This window comes from Lepidochelys kempii, chromosome 21, assembly GCF_965140265.1.
Source record: "Lepidochelys kempii isolate rLepKem1 chromosome 21, rLepKem1.hap2, whole genome shotgun sequence".
In the NCBI taxonomy this organism is placed as follows: Eukaryota; Metazoa; Chordata; order Testudines; family Cheloniidae; genus Lepidochelys; species Lepidochelys kempii.
Genome location: NC_133276.1, coordinates 15,273,431 through 15,300,860, shown reverse-complemented (window position 1 = coordinate 15,300,860; position 27,430 = coordinate 15,273,431). Strand labels below are relative to the sequence as shown.

Sequence of the window (27,430 nt, the reverse complement as noted above, 5' to 3'; positions counted from 1 at the left end):
CGATTCCCTGGAGGCTACAGGCCTGTCACCAGCCGCTGCAGCCAGAGATTCACAGTGTTGAAGGCCAGAAGGGACCATTAGCTCACGTTGTCTGACCTCCTGCCAGGAAATTTCCCCCAGTTGCCCCTGTGCTGAGCTCAACAGAAAGGTGTCCTGGCCGGATCTAAAGACATCGAGAGATGGAGACTCCACCGCTTCCCTGGGGAGTTTGTTCCAATGACTCACGGTTAAATACTGGTACTTTGTCTGGCTTCAGCTTCCAGCCACTGACTCTCCTTCTGCCTTTCTCTGCTTGATGGCAGAGCCCCGTAATCCTGTTGTGTTCTCCCCGGGAAGGTATTTACACTCAGCACCACTCACTCTTCTTTTTGATCATCTAAACAGCCTGAGCACAGCAAGTCTGTTGTTGTCCAGCATTTTCTCCAGCCCTTGAATCATTTTGGTGGCTCTTTTCTGCGCCCGCTCCCATTTTGCAGCGTCCTTTCAAAAACCGTGGGCCCCACAACTGGACGCAGCGTTTCAGTGTTGGTCTCCCCAGAGCCGCACACAGAGGTAAAGTCGCCTTCCTGCTCCTGCTCACCGCTCCCGTTGAAACGCTCAGATATCGCAGTCGTGCTCTTGGCCACAGCGTCTCGCTGGGCACTCGTGTTCCATTGCTGGTCCACTCTGGCCCCACTAAAGATTGTCTGAGTCCCTGCTTTCCAGGACACAACCCCCCCAGTCTGTAGGTCTGGCCTGCATGTCTTCCTTCTCGATGGAGGACCTTGCACTGGACAGCCCTGTCCTACATCTGGCCTTCCTCCTGTGCGTGAGCGCTGGGAGTCTCCCCTGTCCTAGTGACCCCCGGGAGATGCTGTTAGCTGGGACCTGCTGCTTGCTGACACTGCCTGTTCCAGCCTTCTAGCTCTCGCTGCGCTGGAGGAGGGGCAGGCAGGCGGAGCTGTTCGCTCTCCCTGAGCCTGGCCCGGGTGTCTGTCTCATCGCATCCCTGTAGTTTCCTAGCCTGAGCATCATTAGGCAGGGCCTGCAGGGCCTGGAATAATGCACTCCCCAGCACAGGCTGGCGGGGAAACTTTCCCCTGCTTAAGAGCCTCTTTCTTGTCCTGTCCAAGCACCGCCCAGGACAGATGTGCAGGGAAGCCCTCTGCCGGTCCTGGGAATGCGCTCAGATTACAGGCCTTGCGGAGCACAGCTGGGAAGCCTGCCAGCCACAGCTGGCCTGCAGTAATGCTTCCCGTCCCTGAAACCTTGGCTGCCCATTTCCCCCGCCTCTGCTGGGGGACAAAGGGCAGGTGGTGAGGTGGATACAAGCAGCTCACGGGCACCCTGTTCTTGCATTCCCAGCCAGCCTCTGACCCACTCCAATGCAAAGCAGGTGGTCTCTCCTGCTTGGATGCTGATCTCTTGGAGTTGCAGCTGAGGATGTCGCATGCAAAGCACCAGGCTGTTAGGGCAGCTTGATTCTCCACTGCCTTGCACCTTAGCATTATTTCTATTCCAGTAGCACCTAATGATCCCACAGGAGACCAGAGCCACAAGGTTGTGGCCCTAAATCCAGTGCTCTATCGGTTAGGCCAATGTGCAATGACTATAGCCTTGTGTAACAGGAGCCAGGCCAGCATCCTCATCCCACAGCACACTGCACCTGCCTGGTGCCTTTTCTGCATGAGGGTAAATAACCCACAGAGGGGCAGGGCAGGAGCTAAGGAAATTCCTCCGCCAACATGGCGGAACACACAGGCCCGGATGTGCCGCGCAGCTATCCTCAGCACTTGTGCAGCACCTTCTGCAGAGTGCAGGTGGGAATCGCCCCCTCTGAGAAGCGAGCTCGGGGCCCCTGACTTCCACTCAGATGCTCTCCCCACTGGAGCACGGCCCCTCTGCCACAGCCAGCCTCAGAGCCAACGAGGGCGAGGATAAGGTGCCACGGCTCTTGATGGCCTAGCCAGTAGCATCCACCCGCACACAGACTCCTCCACCACTGGGTGACACTAGAATAGCTACATGGAACATACAGGTTCCCCCTACTCCTACCTGACCCTCTTGGCACAACCCTCCTAACCCAGGTGCGAGGCCAGCAAGAGGCCATGCAACTGCAGTTAGGAATGGTGGTGGGGGAGGGGAAACAGGGGGAAGAGTTAAGGTTAAGGCTGGGGAGGGGAAACAGGGGTCAGAGTTAAGGTTAATACTGGAAGCTTTGCTGAGCATGTCCAGACATTCTGATAATGCTGTGGAAGAATGATCTAGTTACCCCCTTGAGCGCATGCTAAAGGAGGTGTTATTGTACTCAGGGGTGATAGCACAGGTGGGGAGAGGGGAATGGGAGGGTTAGCATCTCCGCAATGGAAATACTGCAGGGACTCACACATGCCTGGGGGGAGGGCAGAGATGACAGGGGGACCTGGAGGAGCTGGTGCAGTTGCCGTGGTGCCCAGGATCGAGCCAGGGAGCAGGGAGTGGGACCCAGAGGGGCTAGAATGGGCCCAGGCAGGGCTGAAAAGGGAGTGGGGATGGGGGACAATTGTATCAGGGCCCTGAGCTGAGATGTGCCCCCGAAACTGCTGTAACATCTGTGTAAATGAAGTGCAGGAGCAAGGGGAGATGCCCCAGCAAACAGGATGTGCTGGGCCCCCAGATTTCTCTCCATGGGCCTGGGAGCGGCAGGTCTGAACCCCCAACCCTCCACCTCTCCACGCCTAGTCCCAATACCTCCCTTTGCTCCCCCACCCTGATTCGCAGGGAGCTTCCGCCCCTGCCCCCTCAAACCAGCCCATTGTCCAGTCTCACACCCACACCATCAGCGCTGGGTTATAAGGCTCTGCGTCCCATGCGAACTGGAGTTTCACTGTCCAACTCCGAGCTGGAAACCTGCCCAAGGCTGGAGCGCAGTGACCCCGTCTACGCAAGCGGGGCTCACAGCTCACGAACCATTCTGGACACGCGGCGTGCTCAAAAAGCCTGCTGGGGGCTGACATGCAAATGAGCCGCACCCAGCCCCTCCCTTTGCTTCAGCTTTCCCCTGGGCCTACACACAGGTCGTAGCTTTGAGAGGCTGAGCCAGGCTGGCCCAGATCCACCCTTTGCTTTCCTAGCTCATGGTTAGTTTGCGCAGCTTGGCCAGGGGCTGGGCTATGCAAACGAAAAGAAGCGAAAGGAAATATGACCATGCAGGTGGGCACAGGCCTGTCCTGCGCCTCGACCCCCAGCCGGTGGAAGGAGCAGCGTTCTGCCATGCGACAGAGCAGAAGGATAGGCCTGTGGAGAAGGCGTTGGACTAGAACTTAGGATCTGTTCCTGGTTCTGTGGGCAAGTCCGTGCCTCAGTTTCCCCATCTGTAAAATGGGGGAAACACTTCCCAGCCTCCCGGCGCCACTCATGACTGCTCAGATACTACACGCACAAATGCTGTAAAGGAGAGGAAACAAGAGAAAGAAAGAATAAACCACCACGGGGGGTCACTTTCTTCTTAATCCCACTGTCCACTTCTCAAGCTTTCATGTCACAGCCCGCTGCCCCGCTAGCAAATGCAATGGTGCTCCCAGGACCGCAGCCCATTGCAGCAGCCCATTACTTCCACTCGCACAGGGCCGCCTGCATTGCAGCCACTTTCCACTGCACTGCAGCCTCCCGGGAGGGAGCTCCCCGCCTGAGCACGGCAGCTCCCTGCAGCCCAGCTCCTTCTAGCCAAACATCCTGAGTTGCAGCCCGGGGCTAAGTGCAACCCGCCTGCATTCGGGAGGCACAGTGCATCGGAGAATGAGAAAGGGGGTTTGACTCACCAGAGCCCTGGGCTAAGCGGCCTCCGCTCACACGCTCCCCGTAGGCCGTACGCAGAGGAATGCAAAATCTGAGAACGCAAATCCCATTTCTCACCAGATGTTCGTTGACCGAAACATCCCTCCCCAGCACACTGGCTCCAGCTTTGCAAGCCGGGCAGGGAGTCGGAGGCTCTCAGTGCTGCTAAGATAAGTCACTTGCTAACCTGTCTGAAGCAGCATTACCAGCCCCTTGGATGATCCGTCGGTTTCTTCAAGAGCTCACTACAAATGGGGCTTCTTTGGGTTTGGGTTTTTAATTCCCCCCCTTATGACTATTTCCCCTAGTTTAATTCCCTTCCCTCCACCCGTTCTCCCAGCTGCCGTCTTGGCTTTCAGTGCTGGCTCCATCTGGGAGGGCGGGGAGAGCTAGTTACTCAGGAGGAAGCCAGCGGGAACGTGCCGAGTCCCTGGCAGTCGAAGAATGCTGCTCTTCATAGAATCATAGAATATCAGGGTTGGAAGGGACCTCAGGAGGTCATCTAGTCCAACCCCCTGCTCAAAGCAGGACCAATCCCCAATTTTTGCCCCAGATCCCTAAATGGCCCCCTCAACTCACAACCCTGGGTTTAGCAGTCCAGTGCTCAAAGCACTGAGCTATCCCTCCCCTTGCTAGTTCACTTCCCCAGCTGCGCTTGCTTCACGAGGGCAGACCCAGAAAGTCTCCATGGAGGGAGAATGGGTCTAGAGGTGCGAGCAGGGGCTTCCGCGTTCTGCTCCCAGCACTGGCTTCCTGCATGGCCACAGCCAAGTCACTTAAGTGCCTCATGACTCGGTTTCCCCCCCTGCAACGATAACAAATCCAGGTGCTACAGATACTCTCAGTGGGTAAATCACAGGCATGTGCAAAGCTGGGGCTAGAACCCTGCTCCTGCACAGGAAACAAAGGCCTTCACCACTTGTGATACTGGCGATTTCCCTTAGGCGGTAGGAGTAGTAGGTCTCTTATCCTCTTACTGGGCCCAGCCAGTGAGGAAACCATCACTGAAAGACAAAGCTGGAGCACTGCACAGGAGACTAGCTGGGCAATGATGTGGGAGAGCGTCATGAGTAATAAGGAGCATTGAAAGGGAGCAAAAGACTTGTCGTTTGGGAGCTTCCCCAGAGGGTCAGAGCCTCTGCCAGGCTGAGCGTGCAGCCACATGGCTCTGTCTAGTCAGAGCTCGTGGCTCCAAAATTCAGGCTGCGGTTTCCCTGGAGATTCCAGAGCTGCAGGCTGGGAGCGCAGGCCTCTGCAGTATCTGGGCTCTCTGACTGCTGGTCCCAAACGGGACACAGACTGGCTGGAGCAGCTGCAAAAATTGCATTTAAAAAAGTGACAGCAAATTTTCCAAACCTCCCTCAAGGTTCCACTCGGCCCTGAGTCCTGGGAGCAGGTCTGGGTCGGTTCTGATTTTCTGGGGACCGGTTTTCCAGTCCCTAGTTTTGAAGGGTGTTCCCCTCTAACACTTAGGGCCCAGTCCCCTCTCTGGGGGCAACTCCCCTGGCGGAGAGGGTAGCACCAGGCTTAGAAACACACTTAGGCCCCAGTCAAAGCTGGCTTTGATGACTTAAGTGGTGCCCGTACCTTGGGCAAATCTCATGCCTTGTGCTCGGTTCGGCGTCTAAGCCCCAAGTGCCCTCAAACATGTCCCCAACCAATGCCTCTGGGATGGCTTCAGCCCTCCGGAACTGGGGAGCCTAGGTGGAGGCGCACCCAGCGGAGAACAGCCCAGGGCAGGACGGCCACCTTAGCAGGGCCACGGCCCATGCTGGGGCCAGTTAGCCCCACGGGAGGACTGAACCTCAGGGACTTTCCAAGCTTGCATGGGAGGGGGGCACTGAGATGGGTGATGAGCCAGCCCGATCAACACTTGGGCCAGGCTGTTATTCCCACACACCTGCAGTCCTAAAAGTTCCCCACAGGCTGCTCCCCACACCAGGCTGTATAGTGCGATGTGATCAGAGCACAGCCTGTGAGTGCAGCAAGGCGCTCTGTGAGCCACCGTGCAATCAGCCATGGCCCCGTGCAGAGCTCCCTCCTGGAGGGACCAGCTGTCTGCTGCAGGGCCCACGTGCGGGCTGCTGCAAGCGAGGGCCTCCGTTCCGCGTTCTTCTCTTTGCCTCCCGTCCGGCGACCACGCCTTGCCCCTGCAGGGCTCTGTCACGGCTTGGTGATCCTCATGCCAAGTGCCCTTGCCCCTGCCCCAGGGTGAGCAGTGCTTGGTGCCCCCACGCTGGCACACAGGCTGATAGGTGTAAACTGAAGCTGCCTAGAGAAATCCTTGCGTGGATTTCAAGCAAGCCTATGCGGGAGGGGAGAGACATACGGCTCAAGCCACGCCCTTTGTGCGTGCACCCCTCGCACCATGCTACCGGCTCCGCTCTGCGCCTTCTGCCCACTATTGACCCCCTTCTGACAACAAAAATGACTACAGGACTCTAGGAGGGGGGACTGAAGCCTGTGCCCGCCTGAGCCCTGCCACCCTGGGCCGGGGGGCGAAGCTGAAGCCTGAGCCCTGTCGCCCCGGGCTGAAGCCTTTGAGCTTTGGCCCCGGGCCCCAGCAAATCTAACGCCAGCCCTGGTGACCCCATTAAAACAGGCTCACGACCCACAATGTGAGAACTGCTGCCTTAGCAAACTCTGAGTCAGCTGGAGGTAGCAGGCAGAGCGCCGTGGAGCGCGGCAGGGGGGTGAAGCCAGCTGGAAATGTTATTATAAAATTCTTGGTGGACTTGGCCTATTGGAGCCCTCCGGCACCAGGAAAGTTTGGATTTCTCCCCTGCTGCCAAAGCATCCCTACTCTCGTGCACGTGGTTCATGTGAGGTTGGGAACTGGGGACGCTCTCTGTATCCGCTGCTGTCTGGGCTGTGCACAGGGTCGTCTGGAGAGCTGGGTCCGTTCCTGAACCAGCTAAAGTGAACAGCTTGGAAACCGCAATGAGCAACGTTGCCAGGACACTGTGACTGGGGCTGTTTACAGCCGTGGTCCCTTCCCAAGGGGGATTGGAAGACTGTGAAGACAGAGAAAAGGAAAGCAGGAAGGTGGAGGGAAGATTGGAGGAATCTCTGCCGTGATGTTCTCCAACCTCCTCTACTTCTACGATCGCAGTTTGCCAGCTAAAGCCAACCGAGAGTCGCCTGCCGCAAAAAGGTGGGCTCAGGCCCGTTTTGGAATCTCTCCAGCCTGTGTGAGAACTGAAATATATGTCATGCTTTCAGGGTGCATCAGGGGCCTACAGCTCAGAGATTGCAAAAAAACCGTCTGAAAGGACATCTGTAATCCATCAGAGGAATCAGACTGGCAGTGTATTTAATCTTTAAAAAGCACAGCAGGCTAAGGGAATGCAAATCCCAGCCTGCACGTCCTGCGACATCCACGGGCTTTTCATTTCATCAGGCTGCATTCAGCTAAATTAACATGAAATCTAGTTTTCAATGGCCCTTGAGGGCGAAATCATACGACTGGCAGGGCTTTCGGAGGGACTCCGGGTAACACACTGAGTCACGGAAAGAAAGGTCTTATTTATCAGACAAGATCTAAGTGTTCCCATGCATTAGTAGCAATGACTTCATGGGGAGCTATGAGCTACAAAAGTTTTAATTAGAGGCAAGGGGGAACCAGTTCAAATAAACCTTGCCTTTCTCTGACCCGAGGGCTCTGAGATGTTCGGGTAACCTCTCTTTCCTCCCATTAACTTTCATTTGCAGAGCTGCCTCTGTGTTTTGGGCTCAGGTTGGGATCTGGCCCAGCAGCTCCAGGATGCTATGATCCCCTCGGTATCTGTACTCCAAACAGAAGCAGGAGTTAGCAGGGATCTCATGGAAGAGCCTGTTGCCAGGAGAGCTAGAGCAGATGTGCCGGTGTATGAGGCCGGGGCAGGTCAGCCGAGGGCTGCATGGGCATTTGGAGTTCTGGGTGCCTAGCTAGACAGAGACCCAATTCTGAACCATTTGGGGAACCTCAACTCTGAACCCTACTGAATCAGGGGGCAACTCAGATTCAAATCCCGGAATCCAAACCCACAGTGAGGGCTTTGGCTCTGGGTCAGACTGAACAGGGCCTGTGCAGGATGGCGGAGTTGGCCAGGCCAGCAAACGAGACCCAAATCCAACCCCTGAGTCAGCTTTTAAGCCAAATCCCAAACCCAGCTGAAGCCCGACCAGGTCCAACCCCCCTGCCCCTTTCCAGCATTAGCACAGACCTGTGCTGGGCTCTGCGGAGACCCGTGCATGGGAGCTCCCCATTCCTGCACAATGAACTGGAGGAACTCGGAGACTGGCAGCTACTTCTGGACTCTTGCGCCATGGGCCAGTGAGAAGTTGGGAACGTCGGGGAGGAGCGTGAGACGCGAGAGCAATCTGCTGAGTCCGAGACGGGGCGGCACGTACGACAGTGGGGATTGGGGACCCATGGCGATGGGTCCAAGAAAAATGGCAATCTGGGTCCTGATCCTTCCCCTCTTGCCCTCACATTTTAGAAACATGAATGGATTTAACTTGCATTAACCCTTGGACAGGAGAGGAGCTGGGGCCCACATTTCCAAAGGCCGTCGGCACCCAGCAGCTCCCACTGGGACACTCAAGCTCAGATTCACCCAGCACCCAACACATGCAGCTCTCACAAAAGCCAGTCTGCATATTGCGGCTGCTCAGCCCTCCTGAAATGGCTGCTTAAGGGGCTTGCCTGAGGTTACACACCGAGTCTGTAGCAGAGCCAGGAACTGTCCCCGGACTTCCCAAGTTTGAGGCTAGGGCCCCAATTGCTAGGCCGTCCTTCCCTTGCTTTGGCATTACCCTTCTCAATTGCTATTAGCAAAAAGCAAGAGATGTTCGTGACTGGCAGCAGATTGGACGTGAGTCTGACTAAGGAGGCAGCTGAGAGCTGGATGGGGGCTTAGTCAAGATCTCGCTGAAGGGGAATACGGCGTTAGTGGCAGCTGCAGAGAAGCACAGTCAGGAAACCAGGTGCAGCTGCAGGCTACATGGAAGGAGTGGCCATGCAGGAAGAGACGGAGTCAGAACTCGGCATGTGCAAACCATGGGAGCTGGACCAAGGGCTGGATGAAGAGGAAGCCAGTTGAGGAACAGGCGTTTTGGATCATGTTACTTCTGAGGAAGGGTCAGGATCAAGTCCTACAACAGAGTCTGGAGCAGGACAGGAAGCCAGGAACATCATCTGGCAGCCATAGCCCAGGTAGGCCAGCAGCATGGCTCAGTGGTTAGGGAGCTAGCCCGGGACTCAGGAGACCTGTGTTCAATCCCACCACAGACTCCCTGTGTGACCTTGGGCCAGGCCTGTAGGCCCAGCTCCTCAAAGGAAATTAGGCACCTAAATCCCTTTGAGGATCTGGGCCTTAGGGTCTCTGGGCCTGAGCTCCACTTCTGTACAACATGGGCAACAGCGTTGCTGCCTGTCCCAGAGGGGTGTGAGGGGAAATAGGTGAAAGACCGCATGATGCTCCTATCTCATGGGAATGGGGGTCTTGACCTGCAGGGGCTGTGGGGCCAGAATGAAACACAAGCAAAGGAAGCGGATGTCTGGCCCTGTGATCCAGGGCAGGTCCTGCCAGCCAGGCACCAGTCAGAGCTGGCCAGATGGGAGAAAGCTCAGCAGCAGACCCAGCTTTGGGAGTTGTAGGGGCAGGCAGCCCCCACCCTGGTCAGTAAGTCCTCTCCCTTCGGCAATGGGACTGCTCATTCCACAGGGGCTCTGCGAGACCCGGACATGGATGGAGAGCAGCTGGCTCAAGCATACTCCAGAGAGAACTGAAGTGAGGATGAGGGAAGAATTTCAGGGACTCGGCCAGAACTTTGATCTCTCCTGCCACTGAGGCCATGTGCCCTCTGATTGCTAGAATGCCGTTTCAGGGCTGTGCCTGTCTCCATCTGGTTAGGAGACTACACCAGGATTCATGCCTCCATCACCTCCAGGTTAGACCACTGCAAGGTGCTCTGTGTGAGCCCGTGGCAAAGGCCCCGTGGAATCACCCGTTGCCCCTCACAGACAGATAAGTGCCTGTCACGTCATGCTTCCTACTGGCTCCATCTCCAATATCAGATCCACTGCCAGATCCTCATCCTTTGGAGGCTGCGGTTTTCAAGAGTGATTTTGCGTACCTCGAAGATGCCTGATTCCCAGAGGCTAGGTGCTGGGCACTTTGCAGAAACTGACCAGCCCAAATCACTAGTCACTTTTGAAGATCCCTTCCACAAGTGGGACCCAACTGTCACGGACAGGCAAGCCGTCATGCCCGCTGCAGTTAGCAGGGACCACCCAAGCTGACAGCCCAGGAATCGCCGCTCAGCTTTTGGCTGTGGAACTCCCTGCCACTGGAGATCAGGATGTGTCCAGACTGCAACATGCTCAGCCTGTGCCAGCCCTCTCACACTGACTTTAACTAGGGAACGGCCAGGAGTCCTTCCCCCGGCAAGGAGCAATTGAAAACAAAAATCCCTGCTTAGAAAGGGCTGCAAGCAGCAGCAGAGGGGCAGGAAGGCTGAGCCTGCTGGATGAAAGTAGCTTTTACAATTGTCTATTTGGCGCCTAGATAGCATGGTGATGGGCACACCGTAAATGCATTGAGAAATGGATGAGATTCTGTCATGACGGGTGCTCTGCTAACCTCATGGGACGGGGACTGAAGTCGGTGGGAAAGTAGGGAACGTTGCTGTATGACAGGAGGCAGTGTCACCTAGTGGATAACGCAGGGCCATGAATGAGCAGTTCAGGCTGCACACACGAGAGGGCAGAGGTGTGCTCACACTAAGATTATTACAAGCATTTTGCACTTACAATTACAACACAATGAATTTTATTTTGTGCCACTTCGTACGGAATGAAATTGTGTGTTGACGGGACTAAATAATAAATAACAGCAGATGGAGAGGGGGAAGCAGAGACAAGGGCAGGCAAGAGAGAGAGAGAGATCGTTCCTGCTAAGATGGGAAGAGAGCTGGAGACTCAACGAGATGGACACACAGGGAGTGTCGGGTTAACACAAAAGTGTTCTTAGCCGTCTCTTTACAGGGGCCTCTGACAAAATGGAGTCCAGTCTCAACGCTCCTGCCAGGCTTCTGATTAAAACACGCTGGGGATGGGGAGTGAGGATAAAGGGATGAAATCAGAGAGACACAGGCAGGCAGGTCTCCGAGCTGGATCCTGAGGGACCCATAGAGCACTCGTTTTGTTCAGTGTCTTTACAGTGCCTAGCACAATGGAGCCTGGAGCATGACAAGGACTCGTAGGCACTACCATGGCACAGATACATAACAGCTGCACCCATCAGCCGGTGCTCAGCACCTCGCAGGATGAAGTCTTTACTCCCAGCCCCCTCTCCGCATCTCTCATATATATGCCTGCTTCCCACCATATTTGTCCCTCTCCATGCTGAGCCCCACTTCTATGCCAACCTGTTGGTGCCAGCATGGCAACCTGGTTTCTAAGCCAATTATGGCAGAAGAAGCCGAGACAGCCAATGACTGGCCCGAGTCAGCCTCAGGAAATGTAATTCTGCTGGTCGTTGCTAGCGGCGTAGTTGGCTGATGATGACCCCGCTATGGATGGCAAGTGCCTCCAGAAGTGACTAGTGAGGGGGGCCCCAACATGCGAGCCCTGAATAGGGCCTGGCTTTCAGGAAGTGCTGGGTACCCAGCCCCTGAAAAGCAGGCCTGTGTGAGGTGTCCCAGGTTGGGCCCCCAACACCACCAATTACTTTGGAAAACAGCAGATGATGGGGGTAGAGCATAGCCCAGCACCCCTGACTTGAAGGAGCCAGGGGCTTAGCCTGGGCTATCACAGGCCAGATTTAATTTTACTGGGATGCCCCTTTTAAAGTGAAAGATTTTCCAAACCACGAGGCATTGGCTTAACTTTGCCCCCCTTGAGGTCACTGCGAATCCTCCTAGTTGGGAACAAAGTCTGGCCAGTGCTGAGTGTTCTTGGAAAGCCCACGCTAGCATCCTACCAAGAGAGTGTCTGATTTCTGACAGCTACTGGAGGGAACTAACCCCAAACAGAGCCAGGAGAATAGCACGTCTCCAGCTTGTTCGCACTTCTCCCCAGTTACAGGGGCATTGCTCTGGTGAGAGTTCCCAGGCATCCTTAGCAGGGGATGTCCATGGGGATTTCTTTTTATAGCAAAGCCACCTTGAGAAAGGTGATTCTTGCTTTTGCTTTCTGGCTCTACTTCAAGGGGTTGCCCCAAGCTACTGGGGTTCCTGCTTTGCTGTATCTTCTGCGTTTTCTCTGCATGAGGCAGTTCCATGCAAATACTGAAAAGGCAAATTGACATAAAGAAGCAAATGCCCATCAGAAGGCCAAGGGGGAGATGGTCACCAGCACATATGGGAGTTAGCACACAATGCCCACTGACTTTCAGATGCCTACCTGTCTCTTGGGCCTGTGAATGCCTCCACCCAAATACGCGGGATAGGTACAATCAGGAGGGACTGTCGGGAAATGAAGAGGTAACAGCTACTTGCAGCTGGAAAGAGCTAATAGTGATAAACCTGGAGTAACCTAGAGAGACCCCAGGTGGGGAGGTTTTTAACATTTCAGTGGAGGGTACAGCTGCTACCTGACATCACAGAAAGTGGGCTGGGGAAGGAGAGGCTGTCTAGGTAGTTAGGTAGCTCCCACTATTAACAGACAGTATCTAAGCTGCTCCAAGCTTTTAAAAACAGAAGTGACAACAGCAATCTCACCTGCCTCTTTCCTCCCCAGTCAGAGTTGTGGCTTGATAGAGTGTGTATGTCCGTGAGTGCACAAGTGTGCGTGTGTGATTGTGTCTGTTTGCGCATGCAAACCTGTGTTGTGTGTGCATGCACACACGTGTGCAGAACTTACTGAGCACAAGCTACATCAGAGATGATGTTCTCCGAGAGATGCGAACGCCCCTGGATCCCAGCCCTGGTGGTGCTACCAGGGTCTATCGCTCGTGGTGCTGAAAGGACAGCTCCTAGGGGCATTGTCCAGATCTAAATGAGGGCTGAGGTTTCCAGAGCCGCCGAGGGGATTCGGGTGCCTGATTGCCAGTCAGTTTAGAACTCCACCTGTATTTTAAGCCAGGCCCAGCCCTATGCCACTAGCAGCATCCAGGACAATGAAAGGCAAATGCATTTTTCTAAAAATCCATTTCATTTTCCCCACCGATGCCAGGGCTTTGGCACTGTGTTCTCCACTTGCTGGGACAGGGATTTAGCTAGTCTCTAAGGTGCCACAAGTCCTCCTTTTCTTTTTGCGAATACAGACTAACACGGCTGTTACTCTGAAACCTGTTTCAAGTCAGTTTCACTTCCCTGAGCCTAGCTCAAGGATTGCTAATGCTGCTGAGGAAGAAAATGTCTATTAAAGAAAATTAAAGCGACATTGTCAGGAATTCTAAGGTTTGTAAATCATCCCTTTCCCTCCCCTCCGAACCAGCTTTTATTTAACAACCAGAATTAAGGATGTCACACTGTGTGCTCTTCTGACAAGAGTTCATTAGAAAGCTTGGTGACGGTGAGTTTTAACATTAATGATCATTTGCTTGATCCTGCTGCCTTTGCTCGGGCGAGTATAGCCACTGATTTCCATGGAGATACTCCCAGGTGTGAGGGCTCCCAGGCTGGCTCTGCGATTCGCGTGCTTACTGGGCAACACACTGAGAAACCGGCAGTCTCTGATTGGGATGGAGTGGAAGTCGATCTGCAGGTGGCGTTTTAAAGCTAAGAAAAAGCGTGTGAAATTAACGGAGAACAACAGGGATGGCCGTGCATGCAGCTGCCTCTGTCTCAGTCACTCTGAATCCCAAGCATGAAAACTAGGAACGAATGCCTGAGCAGGAGATGTCGTAGTCTCCACCGTGTGTATTGGGGCCCTATCCATCTCCTTTGACCTCTACGGCAAAACTCACATTGACTTATGAGGCGCATCCCCCCGCTGCGCCATGGAATCAGCATGCGGCGTCTGCTGTCCTTCAGGGGATCCATGGAGGGTTGGTTTCGCTGGTCTTAATTCATGCTTTTGTCCGCTGTTCCTCTCTCTCTCCCACCATCCCATGAAGAGTGGGAGCAGAGCAAAGTGCCAGGACTGGTCTGAGCTGTACTAAGGAGAATGGCCCATCAAGGGCTGTGGCCCTCCGCACTGTGCAGTGGCCAGAGAGCACAAGGACTTGGCGTGGAAATGAATGTGTTCTAGCCACCAAGACTGTGTCACATGGATGCTAGATGCAGCAAGCCTGTGGCCTGGCAGGCTGCATCCCCCAGTGGTTAGAGCAGGGGACTGAGACTCAGGAGAAGGGCTGAGTGGGCAACTGATTCTTCATTTCAGTGTCCAAAAAAAATTCCTCTTGGGTCACCCTGAAATGTTCCATTCAACTGGCCGTGATTTTTTGTGTGTGGGGAGGTGCATTTTGTTTGTTGGAAATAAATCTAGATACATGTCTCAACAAAATGCTTGGAGTTCTTTTTTAAAAAACGTTTGGCCAAAACTATCTGCTGAATTCGACTCGAATTTATGAATAAATTTGGTTGACTCGAAACAGCGTTTTTCAGCAAATCATGGTTCACCCAGCTGTAGCCATAGAGTTTAAAACCAGAAGGGGCCACCAGATCATCTCGTGGGACTCGAGGTGTATCCCAGGCTACCAGCACCACCCACTAACCCCAACAACCACCAGGAGATCTCTCTATGCCTGCGTAGCTGAGGACAATACTTGGCCATGGCTCTTTGGAAAGCAAAGTATCACTATGATTAGGAAGCCAGGGAAAGGAGGGGACAGGGATAGCTCAGTGGTTTGAGCATTGGCCTGCTAAACCCAAGGTTTTGAGTTCAATCCTTGAGGGGGCCATTTAGGGATCTGGGGCAAAAATTGGGGATTGGTCCTGCTTTGAGCAGGGGGTTGGACTATTCTGTGATTCTGTGAAATCTCTCCCTTTCTGCCCATGACTGCAGCCGGCTGGAGATGCTGCACTAGCACACACCACGTCCCCAACAGTAGCTCTGGAAGGTGGACACATGTCAGCACTCTTGCGGAGCTCCCAGGCCCCCAGGATGGAACCTTGATGTCCAGCTGCTGCGATGCCTCAGGGACGGGCATGGTGGAGATCACCAGAACTAATGGGATCTGACCAGCCTTGGTCCCATGTGCCCATGTGGACTCTGCCAGGCTTCCCACGTCACTCCTGGATGGGAGTGCTGGGGGCTTCCAGCAGTGACCTGGGAGCACAAGAGAGACAGGCTTACTAGCCCCTCAGATCACTGCAAGGCTGCAAACGCCATGGGAAGCATGGGAGGGTGACTGAGATGCATGTACCAGTTTACATGACATTGCCTGTCCCTACCCAATAAACCCTGCTGCATGCATTCTGGATCCTTCACCTCCCACATAGCAACAGAGCAAGTGGATCCAGGTTCATTGTTCTCCGCAGAGTGGACAGGACACAGCGATTGTTCCCACGGCACTGTCCTGTGTCCTCTCACTGATCGCTGTTATGATCAATTACACTGTAACCCACCAGTGCTCATCCCAGGTACATCCTCACCAAGGGAAATAGATACAAAACCAGAGAAAAATATGGGCCTGATTCCTCACTCCCTCACTCCAGTGTAAATCAGGAGTAACCCCATTGGGCCCAATTCCCCCCTCGCTCACCCCATGTAAATTAGGAGTAACCCCACTGAAGTGAAGGGAGTTATGTTGCTAAATTGACTTGAGACTGACTCAGGAAAGGCCGGGACCAGCCCTTCTCGACAGTCTGGGATGTGTCTGGTGCAGCATGGGTAATGCCAAGACCAAATAATAATGTGACTGAAATGTAGATGTCACCATCTGCCCCAGTGGGCGCCCCTGTGCAGGGGAGCCGAATTCCGGGGTCACGGGTGCACTTGGGAAGCAACCTACGCAGTCCCCATAAAGGTGCAAACCCCTCCCATGCCCCAGGGGATACAAATAGCACAGATCATTGTTGCAACACTAGGGGTACTAGCTCTGGTGTTCTAGCCAGCGTCTGTCATCCTGCCTTTCTAACCCTGCCAGCTATCTCAGCTCCGTACGTTTAGCGAGCGAGCGTTCTACATTTCTCTAGAGCCTCTCACCCCAAATTCCTGCCCAGGCCAGGCGCTGATCCAAGGCTGCTCACTCTGGGGAAACTGAACCCACTGTAAATGCAGGACCAGTGATGTGCGGCCACTTCTAGGGGAGATAGCAGCAGCCAGGTCGGTGGCCAGTTCACTGCACTTGTGGGGTAGGAGGCAAACATTATCCTAGGACACACCCTGGGGCAAATGTCTCCTCTTACAAGAAGTGCCCCTTGGACCCTCATGTCCATGCAGAAGCGGCAGGACATGAGCGTCTAGGACCTCCTATCCTAGACTGTTGTGTAACCTTGCAAATGGCAGCTGCATCCCAGTAGCACTGCCAGATGAACGAGAATCCAGCTTGGGAGGCGGGGGGAATGGGCGACAGGGCTTCCAGCTGCGTGATGTTAAACAGCTACCACCTCTCATCCCAGAGGTGGCTGCCCTGCAGTGGTGGGGGAAGAGTATATAGTTTGTTTTTTACACAATGTAGTCTGTACAGCAATCGGGGGCCCTTTGTAATGAAATTAAACAGAAGATAGAACAGTAGCAGTTCATGGAGGCCAGAGATAATACTGGAAACTTTTACCCTCTGCTAAGTGTAGGGAGATAGGTACAGGGAACAGTTTTCATCTAGGCCAGCCCAAGCAGGGACCCAAAGAAGCTGCAAAAGGCAAAGAGCTTATGCTGTCTCAGCATGTGGAAAGGAACAATAGACATGGCGATTTTTGAGCCTCCCGTGCGCTAAAGCAGCAGCTTTTGACTGGGTCCTGATTCTGCAGTTGTGCTGGTGATTTCGAGTTGAGGGGCGGTCACACAAGGGATTATTTATCAGACGCTGCCCAGCTGCGGGATCCGGTGCCATGTCTGGCTCTCCGCCAGTGCAGTGAGGTCACAAAAGAATCTGCAGCTGCAGTGCTGGGATTGACGAAGAACCGGGCAGATACTTCCCTGCTCTTCTCTAGCCCCAGGCTGCAGGAGATCCCAGTGCCTTTGTCTCACCATTCTCCTGGGATGTAAGGAAACACCAGACTAATTTTTTCATATGGGAAACTGAAGCAGAGAGGTTAAGGGACTTGCCACAGGTCCCCCAGGGTGACAGTGGCAGAGCAGGGCAGCAGCAAGCTGTGAAAGGGCTGGGACAGATGGGGCTCATTGCAGTGTTGCCGGGGGGCCTCCTATCTCTTCTGGGCACCAGCCCGTCTGGACACTGCCAGAAAAGTTGTGAAGTGAGGGGCTTTCAGTGAATTAATAAAGTTAATTCATTACTGGTCGCTGTTTTCTCTCACTCTAACGCAAAAATGAGTCTATCCATCCTATAAACAGTTAATCCTCATTATTGTATTAGTCAGCACAAATTAAGAACACTCCTAGGACAATCGGCAAATTCCCACATTGAGCAAAGAATTAATTCAATTCAAAGTTTTCTGCTAAATCAAACAATTCCATTAATAGACATTTTTAGACCCTAGTGACTGTGTGTTTTCTAAGGGGTGCACTCCATAGCAAAGTGACTGGAGCTAGTGAACCGATTGCCACCAGGCCAGCCAGGCATAGAAGAGCTGTGTTCCTTGCTGTTTAAAGGGGCGTGTGTGTCCCATATGCTGTGTCATGCTTTGCTACGTGAGTGAAAGCTGGGTCACCAAGCTAAGCAGGATTCAGATTTGACCTAGATAATCGGCCCTGGCCTCCTCGCTCAGTGGGTTCTTTTTCAATTAGCTAAAAAGGGAAGTGATTTAGCACTAATGAAAATAAATTAACTGTCCCACAAATCGCAAGGGGGCCCAGGCTGCGTCAGTGCTGGCTGGAGACATGGGACAGCAGGGAGGTGAAACGGACGCGTCAGTGGGCCTGACTCAAAGCCCGCCTGACCTGGGAGAGAGGCTGCTATAAATACTTGGAGCCTGATTCCCCATTGCCTCAGACCTACTGGGCCACTGCAGCAGCGCAAATGGAGTAAGATGCCACCGCACCAGAATAGGAGCATTTCGCACCCCCGCTGCACTGGTGTCAATGACAACAACACAAGGCGCGGAGCAACAGGGAACCAGGCCTTTGGCATGGAGACAAACGGCAAAGACAGCTTTGAGTTAGGAGGAATCTGCCCTAATTGGGACTTGAACCAGGGACCCTGGGGGAGCAGAGCTGCCCCTGGAGCCCCTGAGCTAAAGGAAAGTCACCATTAGCTTGGCCCAATGCTAATGACCTGCCCCGCCAGCTTCTAGCTAGTGCCCTATTCTCTGCTGCTGTAGCTCATACCCTGCAGCAGTGAGCAGGACTACGTAGGCGTCTGATACTGGTCTCATCCCCATACTCACATCAGCAAGGGACAAGCGAACCTACAGCTCTTTCGAGTCCATTCCTGCCCCTGTCTGCCGGAAGAGAACGGCTCCAAAACCAAACAAATCCTAGCGCTTCCGCACTCAGGATTATTTCCATTCTAGCAAAACAGCTCAATAGATGCAGCTGTTTCGTGAACACCCGAACGCTGTGCAGTGCTGGCATGGCCAGAGCTGGCAAGTCCATGCCGTAGCGCCCGAGGACACCCTGCCCGGGACAGGCATCGTAGCAGAATTGCTCCGTTGCTTAGAGAAACCGAGGACCCCGCCACCCTTAGTGGGCTGGAAAGCAGAATTCACACAGGCAGATTCCAAAGGCTAACTCTGCCCCACCTCCAAGCAGCCCAAATCTAGGCAGATTTCCTCTCCAAAAGCCTGATTTCTTAAAAAAACACGGTCAAGGCTGGGGGATCGAAGCTGCCACCTTCCATTCTGCCCATACCTCCTTGCTAGGCCCACAGGGAAGTGTTTAGTCCCCAAGGTAGAGCAAGCCACAGTTCTTGTAGCTGAGGAAATGCCTGCTGCAGCCCTGGGTCAGTCACAGACTTGCACACCCAAAGCAACCAGTGAAATCTGTGCGGTTCAGCGGGGGAAAAGCCACAGGGGATCAGGTGGTTGGTGCAAGTCTTGGCAACACTCCATGCCTCGGTTTCCCTATCTGTCAGTCACCAGAATAGAAAGATTTACTGCAGGTTTTAATTGGCTTTACTTTTGAGCAGCCCTGCAATAACTACTCCCACCACAATAACAAGCCAGTGTGCGGTCTGGCCCTAAAGAGCAAGCCTACGACAACAGATTCTCCCCAGTAACAGACCAGCCTCCAGGAACAGGCCTACGAGAACAAATTAGTGCACCCAATCCCCAGGTAGACCCTCCAGGAACAAACCCACCACCACAACAAACAGGGCCACACGTGAGCAACAGCCTGTGTAGGGGAGGGAGGGAAATCTAGCCAGGCAGCGGATCTGATCTTCCAGCTTCCAAGGGTTTATTAGAAACACAAGTGAGCTGACCAGAAATACTCAGCGAGAGAATAAGAAATAGCACCATATAGCTTGGGGGGTGGCACCTTCTTCAACCAATCGCTGATGCCACAGGAGCCAGGAGAAGCCAGGCAGTAGAGACTGCCCTTCGCAGTTTATGCCCAGTGGAAACTGCAGCCCCGTGTGTCTGAAAAGCCCTTTGCCTTAGCAGCTGTGCAGAACCCTCCATGGTCCTGGGGTGTCACTGGGGCATGGGACCATTGCTATTCATCCTAATGAATGGGGGCCTCACTAGGATTCAGAGTTGATCCCCCAAACCACAGCAGACTTTGCCCCCCTCTTCCCTTGCCCCCACTGGGCGCCTTCCAATGAACCAGGAAGGGAAATGACTTAGTGCTAACACAAATCAGTGGGTTAAAGGTTAAAGCATCCACGAATCATAGCGGGTCCGAAGCCAGGTCTGTAAACAGGTGTCCTGGGAATACAGCCCATCACCGAGCCTGCACCCTGTATAAAAGCGCCCACAGCCTTCCACTCTGGGTGACAAAGGACAACAGCTGGACAAGAACAAAGGGCAGGCAAGTCTTTGTGAGAGAAGAGCACAGCAACAGGCTGCATCTGAACCGGACACAGCAGCTGCCTCCAGGAGACGCCTAGAAACCCAAAGGCTTGGAGACAGCTCCACAGGGAGCTGCTGCCCCAGCCCTGCCAGCCCCAGCCCAGCCCAGCTTTGGCCCAGTTGGCTGCTCCGCTGTGGGGAGCTGGGCTGATGCCAGGCACTGTCGGGTGGATGGATGCCAAGAGGCTTCTGCAGCTTCGAATCACTTTCCCAAGGGGTTTGCAAGGGCAGGATCCACCTCCCATGAACAGAGCAGCCAGTATGTGCCGTTAATCAGGGGCTTTCTATAGCCTGCAGCAGCCCGGGGGACATGCTGAGACATGGTCCAACGGGAACCTGCCAGAGGGACCTGGGGACAGGTCCAAAGAGACAAGGCTGGGGAAGTGGGTAAAGATCTGGGGACAGCACTCAGCAGGGAGCATGCAGGGGGTGGGGGCCATATGGGGGACACACTCTGCAGGAATTGTGCCAGAGGAAGAATCCAGGCTCAGGATCTGAAAGGAGCATACCAGGGGAGGTGGGAGGATGTGGGATTACAGTCTGAAGGGAGTTTGCTGAGCTGAAGCCCCGCTGCAAACCTCTTCTACTGGGAAAAGGCGATCAAGCTCTTGACATTCCTGTACCCAGGCCCTGAGCTCCAGAGCAGCCCCTCTCCTGAGTTATCTGTACACAAACAGCACCTGGGAGCCTAGCAGCATTGCCAACCCCTTGCATTCAAACATCAAGAGTTGGGCCCCCCCAAAATAACAAGACCGCCTTCCAAATCATGAGATTTGAACAATAACCCATCTCGGACTCTGTTTATTCCCCTTCTGGAGCCAGAGACACGAACAGGTCACATTTCCCAGCTTTTTTCCACAACCAGGAGGGTGGGGGACTGGCCTGTTTTTTTAATAGAAGAAAAGATTTCCACATAGTCCCCTGACTCCTGGAGCTGGGGCTTTCAGAAAAGCCCCAAGCAATGTAAGAGTGGTGGTAAAACTGAGAGCAGGAGATGCCAAGTTCTGGCTACATTCTAGAAGGGAACCTCTCTTCTCCACCCTCCCATGAATCCCGGGCTTACTGGTGCAAGGTTCACCAAGCCCAGCTCCTGGGAAAAAAGGCACTGAGGAAAGGAGGCTGGGGAGCTGAGGTGCAGATGCAGAACTAACCTCCTCCGAGTGGTATGCGCTCAGCAGCCTGGCACATCTGCAGTCAAACACCGCCTCGCTCCTTGATTTCCTGCTAAAACGCTCTGGGGAGTTTCATTCTGGAACATCCTATCTAGCCGGTCCCTTCTCGGGCAGCAGAGTCCCAGCATCTGGGTTCCAAACAACAACCCCCACAACCGGGTCTTTGGCCCCTCTTTCCTAGGCTTGGGTCCTTCAAAACCTGACTAAATCAGCTGCATCAACTCCAGCATCTTCTGACCCAGCAGGCTCAAAACCTTAGTGCCCCCTGGCTTCTGATTTCATCCTCACAACAAGAAGCTCCTCTCCTGATGTTGTTAGTTCCTTGCTCCTCCCTAGGACCTGCTGCGGGGGCTGTCTTCCCTCTGCAGCCTTACTCTTGCTTCTTGAGTCCCCGCCGGCCTCTGCAACAGAGAGGAAACCCCTGGGTATGCGGTGTCCCTCTCCAGCTACTCTGGGTCCCCTTCGAATAACTTCACCTTACCTGACACACCCCATCCAGGGCCTAGCTACTCCCTTTAGCCCCTTCCTAAGTCCACCCCTTCCTTCCCAGGCCTCCCCTGGGGGGTGAACAGTCACAGGGGGCTGGACCAGCCCCATCTCTTCAAAGGGCAAGCCGCCCCTTGACAGTGAGGGAGATTTTCAAAGACCCAGGCCTGAATGGGTTTTTTCTGTTTGTCGTTAAAAAGCTTAGGATGGATGGTGCTTGCCCTCCCTGGTTTTGCTGGAGGTCTCTTTGGAGAACTAGAGAAGCAGACTGGGGATCTAAGACCTTACCTGTGACTCTCTGGGTCAGGTTTCTCAGTTACAGCAATAGATGTTAACAGAAAACAATGGGGCTTCTGTTCTTATGCTGTTCACATGTTCAGTTCTGTTCTCAGGTACATCCTGTTGGTATCAGTGGGACTGCGCCCACATGAGCAAATTCTTTGAATATGGGTGTGTCTAGATGAGGGACATTTGCACCAGGGCCAACTCTAGTTCAGACACACTGTGTGGGTGCAAAGCAGCTCTGACATTGGTCTATTTTCCGAGGTGACACTGGTGCAGATTGCATATTCTAGACAAGTCATGACGAAATTTCCCTTCTAGACAAGACTTAGTTCTCCCATGAGTGCAGGGGACTGGACTAGCTGACCTCTCGCGGTCCCTTCCACTCCTGCGATTCTATGATTCCCTCCCTGCTCGGTGCCTGTGTTGTGAACATCTCACCAGTTCTCCAGTCAGCCAAAGAGTCTGCCAGGAAATCCAGAGCAGAAAAAGCCTGCATTTGTAACATAAAACACAAGCTGATTAAAAGTAAACCAAACTTCTCTGGAACTTTCAGCTCGGGTAATGCACCATAAAGGAACAAATCAGGGTGGGCCCCCATGCTCAGGGCCCTTTCATGGGTCACCTTTAAGGTGAGGTCAGCCAAAGCCAAGCTCGGAAGCAGGGGGTTGATCTCAGAGGGGATGGATCTGACCTGGGGTAACCCTGCTGGCTTGGCCAGGATCTCCACTTGGCATTGCCAGGCTGCCCAAGCGAAAGGAACAAACAGCGTTTATAAAACCCATACACACAAAAAGAAATGATGTCTAAGGAGTTTGCTTCCCTTCTCAGTTCCAGCACATTAATATGAGACTCACATCAAGGCCAAGAGACTGAACCCTGGCAGGGGATCAAACCTCAGCTCCCAACCGCCTGGGGACAGATCCTCATTGTCACTACATCAGTGTCAATCTGGAGTAACCCCCTGGAAGCCGATGCAGCTACATCAGTGGACCCGAGATCAGAATCCAGCCCTGAGCTGGAGTTGGGCAAGGCTGTGCGTGTAATGCACCCACTCTGTCCTCCCCCTCCCCCAGCCCCTCAGGAAGGGCAACAAAGAAAGAGCTGTTGTTACGCAAGAGACATAAAACTTTTCTAAAAGAAACAGATCCAAGCAGGGAGAGAAAGGAGCCTTGAGAGGGGAACAATCTTCCAATTCAGGCCGAGCCCAGGCAGCTCCTCTGTTAATAATATTAACAGCCCTCCAGACCTCACCTCATGCCCCCACTACGCCCACCCTCGGGCCTAGATCCGGATGTCGGCGGAGCTGGACGGCGGAGCAGCAACACAGGATGCTGGGTGCAAAGGGAGAGGCTGCTCTGGCCCCGGCAAACAATGCTTTTCCAGCCCACTCCTTCATTCAAGCACTGTAGCCACTGGACGGTTGAAATCCTGGCTCCCAGGCCAGATACACAAAGGGACAGTCCATGATGCAGGTGCTTGGTAAACAGCCTCCCGACAGCTGGGTCAGGGGTGGGGAAAGGACTGAGCCAACGAAAGCCTGGAGACGAATGGAACTCCCCCCCTACCCCCCGCCCCAGACTTGGACACCTCCTGCCAGTCTGCCCATTGCCTGCAAGCACTAGATCTGCAGCACCAAGGAATGAAGGGCCAAGGTTTGCCCGTCTCGCAGCTCAGTGGTGACATTATAAATGAAGGTGCCAAAAGGCCCATCCCGCTTATTGTCAGGTCAGTAATGTACATGTCAAAACGCACCCGGCAGGAGGGCAAGGACAGATGCTTACAGAGGGCTTTGATTCCCGTATTCCATTATGTATCTTTATAACTAGAGATGGATGCCACCCTGCCCCTAGATCCTGACACCACCCTCCCTGCTCAGGGACCATTCAGATATGGATCAGACCTACAGGGCAGGGACCTGTCCCTGGTTATTCGCCTGCTGCAGCCTGACCCCTGTTTCCTCAGCACTGTGTTCCTTCCCAGCGCTGCTCACACGCCCCCATGATCGCACTGGGCAAGGGGTATATGTGGGGCATGCACATGGGTGTTGGACCAGGGGGCATGCATGGGATCCTGGACTATGGGTGGGGTGCTGGATCCAGGAGGCACCTGCAGAGCCTTGGAATAATGGGTGGGCTTGCCGGGCCCTGCGGGAGCACACAGCAATGCAGGGCCCACAATTCCCACAACCGCCAGCTGGAAAAAGAAGTGGAAGGAGGGTGAGTTACAGTTATATTCCCCCTGCCGCCCTTCAATCCGAACACTGCTCATGTTGCCTATTGTAGGGCTGGTCATGGGAGAACTAGGACCAGTACCCCTGACTCTTGTCATTTTTGATTGAAAGGAATAAAGTGAATGGCAAGGCTTTTAATAGACAGATAATCAAGTAAGTGGGGTCACATGTATGGGGCCCGCCCAGGCTGTCTGGGGGTTAATAGCTCTGTAGGACACTGACTCCACTGTAGGATCACTCGTGACTCCACTGAATCCTCATGTCGTTTACTAATCAGCTGCTGATCACATGCACGAACCATCCTGGAGAACCTCAGCCTGTGGCCATAGCAAGATCATCACTAATGTATTTTTCATGGCAATGAACAGTGTCAACTGGAGCCACAGTGCCATGCCCCTTCGGGTCGGGGGGAACAGGACACTGGCCCCTTTAAGTGAAAAATCGCAGCGATAAAAAGTGATCTGTGAGTGGCTGGGGAGGTCAGTTTCCCTGTCTTCTCTCCCCCAGGCACATACTGCTAAAAGCTGAATCTCCCTCTCCTGCTCCACCCCTGTTAACAGCAGGCCTGGGGGAGGTGCTGATGGGTTAGGGATTCAGCAGATCTCCCCATCAGTTCCAGGCCAGCTTCACTCCCTCCTCCCAGCCTGAGTCACAAGCCCTGAGATGTGGCTTCCACTAGCCCGCCTGTCTGAGGCCAAGGGGGAGGTCTCTTCTCACCTACCCAGCCCTCTGGGCAATGAGTCTTCACACTGTCATCCACCCCCTCAGTCCTGGCGCAGCACAGCAGAGAAGGGCAGTATCCCTTCCCAAAGGGATTGCAAAGGATCCAGAGGTGAGCCACAAAGATGATCAAAGGGGTGGAATGCAAGCCCTATGAGCAAAGGCTGCAGGAACTGGGTACATTTAGTTTGGAAAAGAGGAGATTGAGCAGGGACATGAGAGTGGTCTTCAAATACTGGAAAGGCTGCCAAGCTGGGGAAAAGTTGTCCTCTCTTGCTGCCGAGAGCGGGACAAGAGGCAATGGGGTCAAACCACAGCAGAGCAGATTTAGATTAAATCTCCAGAAAAGCTGCCTGTCAGAATAGCAGGACAATGGGACAGACACCTCGGGAGTGAGTGGAAGCTCCTTCACTGGAGGGTTTCAAAAGGAGGCTGGAGCCCTCTGTCTGGGGTGGGTTAGACACAACAACTCCTGCATCTTGGCAGGCGTTAGACTTGCGGCCCCTCCTAACCCCGTGGTTCTACGATTCTATTGTTTGTGAGCCCTTGAGTGGCGCTCTCTATGTTCTAGATTTGAGGGTGAGAGCCGCTGAGCCTGGCCTGGTTCCGTGCAGTTAGTAAACAAGCCGTGCCTTGACACGGCCAGCGGGTCAGCCCCCAGGAGGGAGAGCATGGAGGGCGCATGGAGCGATTGGCACTTCTAGGTGGGTCAACGTTCATGTGAGTGGTTGCCAAAATGAAGAAGGAATGATCACACATGATCACAGCACTATATGCCTTCCTAGGACCTCTGAGCCCACAATCCAGCTCACTGCCATCCGCCACACGGCCAGTAAATGGCATTATCCCCATTAGGAGGGGGAAACTGAGGCACCAGGCAAATCATGAGCTGCAGGACATAGGTACAAGCCCAGTGAAATCAATGGACCTGCCTACACCCAGGCTACTGTAGGTTGTTATTTTTATTACAGTAGGGCCTACATGCTCCTACAAAGACTGGGCCCCGTTATGCTGGATGGTGTGCGGACACATCACAGGAGACAGGCCTTGCCTCCAAGCGCTTACGCTCGAAATAGACAAGACAAAGGATGGGAGGAGGAACTGAAGTCTTGCACAGAGACAAAATGGGAGAACAGGGGACCGAACTCAGGAGTCCTGACTCCTACTGACGCGCCCTAATGACCAGACACCACTCCTTTCCCTGAGCGGGGATTGGAAGCCAGGAGTCGAGAAGCCCCTCCACTGCTCTAACCCTTCGACGGCGCTCCCATGCCGCACAGCCCTCAGAAATCCTGGGTGGGCTCACACAAATGCTGCCTCCTGCTAAAATACACACATCCAGCCAGGCTAACAGAGCCAGATACAGTGGACAGCACCCTGGGTGATCACCCTGGGGCCCCTCCTAGGCCTCAGGGTGCACAGGGTGGGGCATTTGTATTGGAGCAGGGAGTCAGCACCCCACTCTGCCTGGATTTACTAAACCCAACACTAGAGCCAAGTACCCCTCGTCTTCTCTCCTACCTGGCAACACAACGCCACCCTAGGCTTTGGATAGGCCAGGCCATAGAAGACAATGCGAGCAGGGGAGCGGAGAGGTGATGTTTGGCGTGGGAACAGCGGGGAAGTCCTGGAGGAGATTTAGCCAAGCTGCTGGAGGCGTAGTGGGATTGCCAGAGCCAGGGGGTCTGCTAGGAGCAAATCGATGATTGTTACAGCAGAGGGCTTGGTCCCCAGCCCAGAGACACCTTCCAGGCAGGGGGGATTCGGAGTCAGGGTGGAAGAGGGTTGGAATTCCAGATAGGGAGGCACTGGGACAGCCCTTTGGGGAGGGGATTGCGAAGCTTGGGGAAAGAAACAATGTTTGGATGCAGACAGCAGGTTGGATTATCATCATCGATTACGTATATTATGGTAGCACCAAGGAGCTCCAGTCATGGATCAGGATCACAATGTGCTAGGTGCTGTACATTATTTACTAGGTGTATTACTAGGGGAGCATGTAGAAGGGCCAGGTATGGGTCAGGTCCCCATTGTACTAGGTGCTGTACAGACCCAGAACACAATGAGAGTCCCTGCCCTAAGGAGCTTGCAGTTGAAGTAATCCAGTCCCATCCTCGTTGCTCTGCTACTTAAGTCTCTTTACTGCCACCATGGCAAGGAGCCTGATTGACACCCTTGGAAATTGCATCTCTCCAAGCTCAGAGCAGGCACAGCCCAGACTGTCTTCCCCATACACTGACCAGCCACTGTGTTTGACCTGGAATGGCTCCTCCTAGGAGCGAGGAGGATTAAGTCTCCGTGAGCTACTTGATGGGTGGTTTCTCTGCTAAGCAACAAGGCCAGTTACGAGGCACCATGAAGTGGACAGAACATTTCTTCCTGTCCCCAGCCAGTAACCAACTGTTGCCCTGAAGCATGTGGGTTAATTGGCAGCCACAGTTATCTTTACCTTAATTAATTATTACTCACTTAAAATTTGTACAGTGCTTGGAAAACGCAAACACCATAAACCAGATGCTGCACTCAGTTACACTAGTGTAACTCCATAATCATCATCATCCCTACCTCCTACATAGCACTTTCCATGCATAGATTTCAAAGGCGTTATCATTATCCCCATTTTACAGAGGAGGAAACTGAGGCAGAGAGTGGTGCCAGGACTTGCCCAAGGTCACCAGCAGGCCAGTGGCAGAGCCAGGAATAGAAGCCAGGGTTCAACACCACCGAGTCTGCTGCTTTA

At 53.8% G+C, this 27,430-nt stretch overlaps 1 protein-coding gene across 6 annotated transcripts in view; it reads right to left on the bottom strand.

The window, feature by feature from the left end:
* The window catches only part of NAV1 (neuron navigator 1), a 292,762-nt gene that overhangs the window by 209,719 nt on the left and 55,613 nt on the right, over positions 1–27,430 (bottom strand). The window contains exon 1 of one of the 6 annotated variants that reach the window (XM_073319525.1): positions 3,780–4,051. The exons of the other annotated variants lie outside the window; for them this stretch is intronic. The gene's annotated coding sequence lies outside the window, so the exon portion shown is untranslated. Of the gene's footprint in view, positions 1–3,779; positions 4,052–27,430 lie in introns of those variants that run through there. 6 annotated transcript variants of the gene reach the window in all.